The 9,691-nt window shown below is 40.7% G+C and overlaps 1 pseudogene; it reads left to right on the top strand.

Annotated features, from left to right (window-relative positions):
* Positions 1 to 3,217: 3,217 nt before the first annotated feature.
* Positions 3,218 to 4,156, top strand: LOC126084528 (olfactory receptor 4F3/4F16/4F29-like; annotated as a pseudogene).
* The last annotated feature ends 5,535 nt before the right edge of the window (positions 4,157 to 9,691 follow it).

The raw sequence follows: 9,691 nt of genomic DNA, 5'->3' as shown, positions 1-9,691 counted from the left end.
TTTCATTTCTCTTCCAGAGAGAGAAGAGCAGCAGGTGGATGTGGTAGAAGGGGAGTTAAGGAAGAAGGACAAATATATTTAAAAGCATAGAGCCTGTATAGTGTGCAGCCTTTTCAGGTACTAAACACGATTTTCTGGGTCATGTCGTACAAGAAATGGAGTAGGAGAATTGTTGGAAATTAGTTCAGAGAGAATCAGGTTCCAAATGGCTTTGAATGTTCTATTAGACGCTTGCAGTCATGTGGAGGCAAAAAGGACCTGTTAAACTTTTAACACTATCTCAGATCTGATTGTATGTGGATAGATATTTGTTGGAACAGAAAAAAAAGTAGGAGAGAATGGTAATGAGGCTTTGCAGTAGCCCTAATGAAGGCTGATGAGAGCAGGGACAGTGAGAGAAGAAAGGAGCAGATACATGGCACATGCATTAAATTTAAAAAAAAAAGCATTGAGACACGTATCAATGATTTTAAAAAGTACCAAAACATGAGTGACACTGTGTACTATACTTTCAGATTTAACACATAAACTTTTGTCTTTTGTTTAATCAGAACTTTAAATTTTTTGTATTACAAAAAAATTGTAATTTGTATTACAAATACAGTGAAATCACTGTTCCTATCAAATTCCCCACTCTCCTTCCACAAAGAAAGTCACTTTTCTGAAGTTGTTGGGTATCTTTCTGTTCAACTTTGCATACATTTTCTACCTGTCTATATATTTATAAATAATATATAAAGGCTATCAATTCTTTAGAAAATTCACAAATATTATACATATTATTTTGTACTTTGATATTGTTCGCTCAATATAAATTTTTAGATTCACCCATGATGAGAGATGTAAATCAAGTTCACTCACATTTCTTTCCAAATAATTCATTCCACTGTGTCAGTACACTATAACTTATTTATCTATTCCTTTATTGTGAACAGATAGGTTAATTCCATTACCAGATGCATTTCAGAGGAAGAATTAACTGGATTTGATGACATACATTCTTTCCCATTCTCATACTAGATCTGTGAGACATTAATCATTTCCATTTTACAGATGGGAAAAGGGGCTGAGAGATGAAATGCCCGTTACCCACCACCACCAAGTATTGGGTGGCTGGATGTGATATATTGCTTTTTAGATACTGAAGCCTATATTCATTTCAATATACCATACAGCTTCTTTGAAAATAATAAAAATAATTGCTAGATGTTGTAAGTGTGAAAATAGAGATGAATTCAAAGAATGACACAGTCACACCCAACAGTCCATCCTTAGAATCAAACTCCAGATGAGTCCAGAGTCTCTACATCCACCTTGACATTGATGATAAAATCAGTATACTGTGGTTGAAATGGTAGTCTCAAGCTGTTTACTGAGGGCCTGTTATATATTCAGCAGTTTTTTTGGCACTCAGGAGATTATAACGAAGTATGATAGATGGAATAGTTCTACGATTCCTTTAGATTGCAAATGAAACACTAGAAACAGAAAACAACTTGGGTTGGAGTGGTTAAGAGTGATTTCCTGAAGGAGATGAAACTTGAATACAGACCAGATTGTGCAGACTTCCATGTTCTTAGCTGGAACTTCTTCAGAGATTTCAGTTCCTTCTGGAGAAACAAAGGTTGAGTGGAGCAGATCCAACTGTCATTTTCTGGTATAAATCCATTCAGAAGACAATTTTCTCCAAAATGGGGCATTCACTCCAATAGTTAGTGTAAAACCATATGTTTTAGCAAAGTGTATCAGGAAATCTGAGGTACATTAATTAAGTGGTTGTCAAGGATATTTAATCATAGAAGCTAAACAGCAGTCATTGATATATCAACATATGACAGTCATTAGCTGTAAAAGGGGCTCATCTTTCTTGAACAATTTCTATCATCACTCTGCCACGTTTTTATGTGTACTGAACGTTGGGGAATTCCAGGTAAACGAAAGAATGGAAGAAATCGGGAAGAGTATTGATCTTGTACATGTTCCTGGGTGGCACAAGTCATTTGTACTTGACTACCAATCTAAAGGAACCCTGGTGGCGCAGTGGTTAAGAACTTGGCTGCTGACGAAAAAGTCGCAGTTCAAATCCTTCAGGAGCTCCTTGTAACCGTACAGGGCAATTCTACTCAGTCCTATAGGGTTGCTATGAATCAGAGTTGACTCAAGAGCTAAGGGTTACTAACCTGACGGTTAACGGTTCAAACACGCCCACTGGTGCCACAGAATAAAGGTCTGGTGATCTGTGTCCATAAAGATTTCTGCCAAGAAAACCTTATGGAGCAGTTCTACTGTGTAATTTATGAAGTTGCCACAAATCAGAATCAGCTCAACAGCAATGGGCTTACTAATCTTGTAGCCAGTGGACCTGGGTTGTAATACTAGCCCTAACATTAAATTTATGATTCTGGTCAAGTTACTTAACATATTCGGATATTTATTGTAAGGAAACTGCCCACACGATTGTGGGAGTTTGCAAGTCCGACATTTGTAGGGCAGGTCCGAAGGCTAGAAAATCAGGTAAGACTTGATGTTATGGTTTTGAGGCAGAAATTTTTCTCTGGAAAATCTTAGTTTTCTGCTCTTAGGGCCTTCGACTCATTGGATGAGACCCCACTCACTCACATTATCAATGGTAATTGCCTTTATTCAAAGTCAAATGATAGGAGATTTTAACCACATCTACAAAATACCTTCACAGCAACAACAACATTAGTGTTTCATTAAATAATTGGGTATTATATCCTAGATGTTTTAGAGTGTTGTAGCCTAATGTTATACATAAGTTCTCCATGAGTCAGTGACATCTCAATGGCAAGTAATAAAAGGTAGATAAATGGACACAAGAAATTAAATGTCATCAGTGTTAAATACAAGTCAACTTGGTGTTAGAGAACAGCTTCACATGGCAGTCTCCAACTTGTCTGTGTGCTAACAATTTTAGGGTCCATAATCATATAAGGTCAGATGTAATGCCAAAGTGTAGATGTTGTTGTAAGGTGCTTGTGAGTTGGTTCCGACTCAGATAGAACCTATGTAAAAGAGAATGCTTAAGGTCCTGCGCCATCCTCACAATCGTTGCCATGTTTGAGCCCATTGTTGCAGCCACTGTGAACATAGGCTTTCATAATTTTGACTTTTATCCTCTATTTTATTAACATAATTCTCGTAATTTATATTTTTTTCTATTCTCCTCTTTTAGGTAGCATTGCTGGCAAAGTCAATGGATGGAGCAAATCACTCTGTGGTGTCAGAGTTTGTGTTCTTGGGACTGTCCAATTCCTGGGAGATCCAACTTGTCCTCTTTGTGTTTTTCTCCATGTTTTATGTGGCAAGCATGATGGGGAACTCCCTTATTATGTTCACTGTGACTTTTGATCCTCACTTACACTCCCCCATGTACTTCCTGTTGGCCAATCTCTCCTTCGTTGACCTGGGTGTTTCTTCTGTCACTTCCTCCAAAATGATTTATGACCTTTTCAGAAAGCACAAACTCATCTCCTTTGGAGGCTGCATTGCTCAGATCTTCTTCATCCATGTCATTTTTGGTGTGGAGTTGGTGCTGCTGATAGTCATGGCCTTTGACAGATATGTGGCCATTTGCAAGCCTCTCCACTACCTGACCATCATGAGCCCATGAATGTGCATCTTCTTTTTAGTGGCAGCCTGGATGATTGGCCTTATTCACTCTGTGGCTCAACTGGCTTTTGTAGTAAATTTACCTTTCTGTGGCCCCAATGTATTGGACAGCTTTTATTGTGACCTTCCTGGACTCATCAAACTGACCTGCACAGACACCTACAGACTGGAGTTCATTGTCATGGCCAACAACGGATTCATCTCTGTGGGTTTCTTCTTCATACTGATCATTTCCTACATCATCATCATTCTCACTGTTCAGAAACACTCTTCAGCTGGTTTATCCAAGGCTCTGTCCACACTTTCAGCTCATATCACTGTGGTAGTTTTGTTCTTTGTTCCTTTGATATTCTTCTCTACATGGCCTTCTCCTTCCACATACCTGGGTAAGTTTTTGGCCGTTTTTGATGCATTTCTCACTTCTTTTCTGAATCCTATCATTTACACATTCAGGAATCATGAAATGAAGGTTGCAATGTGGAGAGTATCCAGACAGCTAGTGAGCTACAGGAAGATCTCTTAAGTGATGGACTGTATTGTGAAGAGTCCTCATTGACTACTGAAGTTCTGTTGTTGATGGTCAAACTCACAGAGAAGCATATCTTTGCCCTACATTTGGTTGATTATCTTGACACTGTTATCGAGCCTTTTGCTTCTTTCACTTGGGAATCAGTGACATTTGCTTCTAGAAAACAGAGGAGTTCCAGAGAAAGTCTTTATGAACCAAAGATTGTAATAATCCTGTGGATTAATTCCTAAGGAATAATACTTATAAATAGTACTTAATAGCAATACAATATTAGGCAGGCTTTTTTAAAGCCTTCAGAACAGGGAGACATCTCCCTCTCTTTTCTTTTTTTAAACAGTAATCTGTATCACAGATAGAAATTCCTGGGAGTGCTTAATGGAAAATTTGCTAATAGAGAACTGAACCAAGCCTTTTTACTGCAATCTGCTGGTCGCCATGCCCCGCCCCGCCCCCACTTTGAGTCTGTCAGGGCTGTGCAAGGAGGGCAGAACTTTTAAGAGCTCACACACAGGAGTTCAATGTGTATGTACGTGGGTGCAAACTGCGTGAGGTGTTCTTGGAATACAAAAGAAAACTAAGAACACTCAATGTTTTTTCCCCCTGATGAGCAATATGCTATTTAAAGCTATTACATTTTTTTTTTCCTTTTCCTCCTTTTCCTCTTCCTTCTTCTTTACCTTGAGTTAGGAGGTTTTCTTTGTATTCTCTCCCTTCTATTGGAATTCATTTCCTTTCCTTCTTCCCATTGTCCCTTTTGTTCTTTTGTCCTTCCCTTCATAACCTCTAACCACCCTTTATCCCGCACCTTTTAAATTGCTCTATTATCACGAGGCTTCTTGTTCTAACGGACTTGTGTGTGTTGTTCACAAGGCCTCAGTTGTGGAGTGTGAGTGAGGGGAGAGTGGCTAAGTGGTAAGGGGAGAGTCACGTAAAGCAGTGACTTACATATATATATGTTAAAAAAATAAAAAAATTATTTTTACTGAACTTTAAATGAAGATTTATAGAACAAACTAGTTTCTCATCAAACAGTACACACATTGTTGTATGACATTGGTTAACAAACCTGCAATATGTCAACACTCTCCCTACTCAACCCTGGGTTCCCTATTACCAGCTTTCCTGTTTCCCTGGGCTGGTTTGCCCCTTAGTCTTGTTTTGTTCCACGGGCCTGTTCAATCTTTGGCTGAAAAGTGAACCTCAGGAGTGGTCTCATTACTGAGCTGAAAGTGTGTCCGGGGACCATACTCTTCAGGGTTTCTCTAGCCTCTCTCAGGCCAGCAAGTCTGGTCTTTCTTTTTGAGTTAGAATTTTGTTCTACATTTTTCTCCAGCTCTGTCTGGGACCCTCTATTGTGATCCCTGTCAGAGCAGTCAGTGGTGGTAGCTGGGCATCATCTCATTGTACTCGACTAAGTCTGGTGGAGGCCGTGGTAGATGTGGTCCATTAGACTTTTGGACTAATCTTTACCTTGTGTCTTTAGTTTTTTCATTCTTTCTTGCTCCCAAAGGGGTGAGACCAGTGGAGTAACCCAGATGGCCGCTCACAGGCTTTTAAGACCCTGGACGCTACTCACCAAAGTAGAATGTAGAACATTTTCTTTATAAACTCTGCTATGCCAATTGAACTAGATGTTCCCCAAGACTATGGTCCCCACAGCCCTGAGCCCAGCAATTCGGTCCCTCAGGGAGTTTGGATGAGTCTATTCGAATCTGCCAGGCGCTCCTCGGAAACTCTATGGGGCAGTTCTACTCTGTCCTATAGGGTCGCTATGAGTCGGAATTGACTTGACGGCACTGGTTTTTTTTTTTTTAATTGGAGCTGCCATGGCCTTTGGGTTTTTTTGGGGGGACTGTGGCCTTGCCTTGTACAGGTTGTGCTGGCTTCCCCAGTTTTGTGTACTGTCTTACCTTTCACCAAAGTTACTGCTTATCTTTTGTCTATTAACTGTTTTTCCATCTTTACCTCTCCCCTACCTGGTAACCATCAAAGATTGTTTCTTTTTGTATGTAAACCTTTTCATGAGTTTTTACAGTAGTGGTCTATGCAATATTTGTCCTTTTGTGATTGACTTATTTCACTCAGCATAATGTCCTCCAGATGCATCCATGTTATGAGATACTTCACAGATCCATCGTTGTTCTTTATTGTTGAGTTTATTGCTGTCATTTTGTAGGGCTTTTTTTGGTGGTGCTAACGTTTTCTTTGCACCTCTTACTCTCCTGTGCTGAGTTCCTTTTGTTCGTGGATTTCTTTTGTTTTTGTAGATTTTGTTTTTATTGAGACTGTTTTTCTTCTTTACTGTGATGAGTAGGTTTGTTAACTTTCTTTGCGGTTACCTTGAAATTTACCCTTGTCTTCCTGGGTAGTAGGTTCCTATTATTACTTGGTATCACCTTGCCTTCCTCTCCATTAGAAAGTTCTATATCTATACCGTTTATTCCCTCTTTTATTGTTCTAATGTTGTTGTCATTTACAGATTAACTGCTCTGGTTCCCTGTTACAATTCTTTTAGTCTTGAATAGTTCTCGAGAGTTCATTTCCTACAGTGGTATCTGGCTGGTACACTCTCATGCTCTAGATTCAGGCTGTGGTCTAATGTTGTTTGTTCTCAGACCAAATGATCCCTTTAATAATTCTTGTAAGTTTGGTTTGGTTTTTACATATTACCTTAATTTCTGTTTATCTGGAAATGTCATAATTTTACCATCTTTATCTGAACAAAAGTTTTATAGGATATATTATTCTTGGTTGGCAATTTTTTTTCTTTCAAGGTTTTATATATGTCATCCCATTGCCTTCTTACCTGCATGGTTTCTGCTGAATAATCAGAGTTTAGTCTTATTGTTTCTCCTCTGTGTGTGACTTTTCATTTTTCTTGACGGCTCACAGGATTGTTTCTTTGTCTTTGGTTTTAGCAAGTATGACTATGAAATGATTTGGTTTTTTTGGGGGGGGGATCTATCACATATGGGGTTAGTTGAGCTTCTTTAGCGGTCAGCTTTTCATCATTCATGATATTAGGCAAGTTTTCTGTCAGCAATTCTTCAAAGATCTTCTGTGTGTTTTCTGTTTTCTCTCCCTGTTCTGAAACTCCGATCATTCATAAATTTTTGCTTTTGATTGTGTCCCACATAATTCTCAGGGTTTCTTCATTTTTGTTCATTCTTTTCTCTGATTTTTCCTCAGAGTTGTAGCCAAGTGTTTGTCTTCAATTTTGCTGATTCTGTCTTCCGTTGTTTCAAGTCTGCTCCTCGGTTCTGAAATCTTGTTTTTTACCCTTTGGATTTCTAATTGTTGTTTTTGTATGATTTCTGGTTGTGAATTTATTTTGACATTTTGTTCCTGTATTGCTTTCCTGAATTGTTCCATTTTTTTGTCTGTGTTTTCCCTGAGTTTGTTTGCCTTTTCCAAAAATTTGCCTATTTTTTCCTCATTTTTGTCTGCTTTTTGCATCAACTCTTGGATTGCTCTGAATATTAGAGATTTGAACTCCCTGTCAGGTAGTTCTAGTGTCTTTTCTTCTACTGGAAAGTCATCTGGTGTTTTAGCTTGGATGCCTACTGGACCCATCCTGTGTTTTTTTTTTTTTAATATATGTTTTGATATTGTCTGCTGTCTTCAAGACATTCAGTAGTTACTTTCCTCATTTCTTGATTGTAGCTTTGTTTGTTTTGTCCTGCTTTTTTGTTTTATTTGGTTATGTCTGAGCAGGTGGGCTGTGTGTTCTTTGTTTTTTGCTCCTCTGTAGTCACGATACTTTTCATTTCCTTGTCCAATGGGCAGGGCCAGTCATTCAGGTATTGTGCAGCAGTGCAGGTCCAGCTTAAGGGGAGGGGCTGGGATGGGTGGTTTATGGCATGTACTAGGGCCAACAGGGTGGGCTAGGGGTCAGTGCTGGGAAGGTTCCAGTAGGCCATGCCTGTGCTGCTCAGAGGTGTGAGCATGGTACAGGTAGGTAGGAAAGAGGGGGGAGGTTGTGATGGGTGGAGCTAGTAGGGATATGGGAAAGAGGAGAGAGAGGAGAGAAAAACAGGAGCCAAAAACAAACAAGCAAACAAAGAAAGAGAGAGAGAGAGAGAAAAAAGAGCACTAAGGGAGCTTCCCATGGGAGTGGAGAGATGAGAAACAGAAATGGAGAAATGCAAAAGTGGGGGGGGGAAGAAAAAGGAAAAAGAAAGAAAAAATAACTAGATAAAAATTTGGAAAAGAAAAGCCCCCAGGAGTCCCAGAGTCCACTGGTGGGGCTGCTAAGACCAGGGAAGTGGCTCCCAGGCTGTGCAGTATAGCCTGGCTAGACGGAGTATAGATCACACACAGCACCAGGTATTCAGGAGACAGGAAAAGAAGGGAAGTGTAGAGAGACAAGAACTGAGAAATGACGAGAGACAGAAAGGTAAAAAAGAGAGAAAAGAAAAAGAAAGAAAGAAAGAAAGAAGAAAAAAATGCCCCCAGGGATCCCACCTACACAGCTGTGTGGGTTGTGGAACAGGCTATTAAGCCGTACAGTGCAGCACAGCTAGAAGGGGCTCCCAAGGTACAAAAAGAAAAAGAAAACAAACGAAACAAAACAGAGAAAAGCAAAGGAAAATAAAAAAAAAATGCCTCAGGGATCCCACCAGTGTGGTGTCACGGCTGGGGGAGTGGTTCTCCAGTCAATCGTGGCTTCACAACCTTTCAAGAAGGAGCAAAGATGGTATTCCAAAGAAAAGAGGGGGAGGTGGTAGAAGGCACAGGAGAAACCCAAAGAGACACAAAAAACCAACACCAGCTCAGGGGCCCGCCCAGTGTGGGCAGGGCAAATCCAGGCAGCCTGAGGCCAAAACAGTTGCTTCCTGGTCAAGAAACTGCAGCTGGCTGGAAGCAGAGGAGGCTGAAGGGGAGAGGGCAGAGGTGGGGCTAGGAAAGTGTATATCGCTCCTTACCGGGTGCTCTGTCTCCTGCTTGGAACTTCATGAAGCTCCTTTCCTGTTCTCCCTGTCTGGTGATGTCCAACGTGGGTAGGGCGAACTCAAGCAGCATGAGCACTGCACTTCCCAGCTGGCCGAGCCACCACAGCCAGCCAGGAACCTTGGAGGTAGAGCAGCGGGGAGACAATGGGTGGTGGGAAAGTGTGTATGGCTGGTTACTGGGTTCTCTGGCTCCTGCTGGGAGTTCCCCGAAGCTGCTTTCCTATGCTCCCTTTCTGCCGATCCCCGCAGGAGTCCAAGATGGTGGATCTGTGCTTCCTCAGGTGATGGGGCCCTTCACAAGTATCTGTCCTTACGCTCTGTCCTCTGTCAGTTTCTTATTCCGTTTGGTGCTTGGCTAAGTTCTCTATCTCTTCATTTGGCACTTCAGGTTACAGGAATGATATTTTTCTGTGTTTTCCTGAGTTTTACAGGTCTTTGCTGTGGAGGGACAGTGTGAAGCTTCTGTCTATGGCGCCATGTTGGCCGGAAGTCGACTTTCACACTTTTTGACAGTGACCATAGTAAGGAATATACTATCTCCTTTCCCACACACATACACAACCTGAACAAAGTTTCA

The sequence above is a fragment of the Elephas maximus genome, chromosome 10 (genome assembly GCF_024166365.1).
Source record: "Elephas maximus indicus isolate mEleMax1 chromosome 10, mEleMax1 primary haplotype, whole genome shotgun sequence".
Taxonomy (NCBI): domain Eukaryota; kingdom Metazoa; phylum Chordata; class Mammalia; order Proboscidea; family Elephantidae; genus Elephas; species Elephas maximus.
Note: the sequence above shows the minus strand (reverse complement) of the source record. Positions and strands in the feature narration are given on the sequence as shown.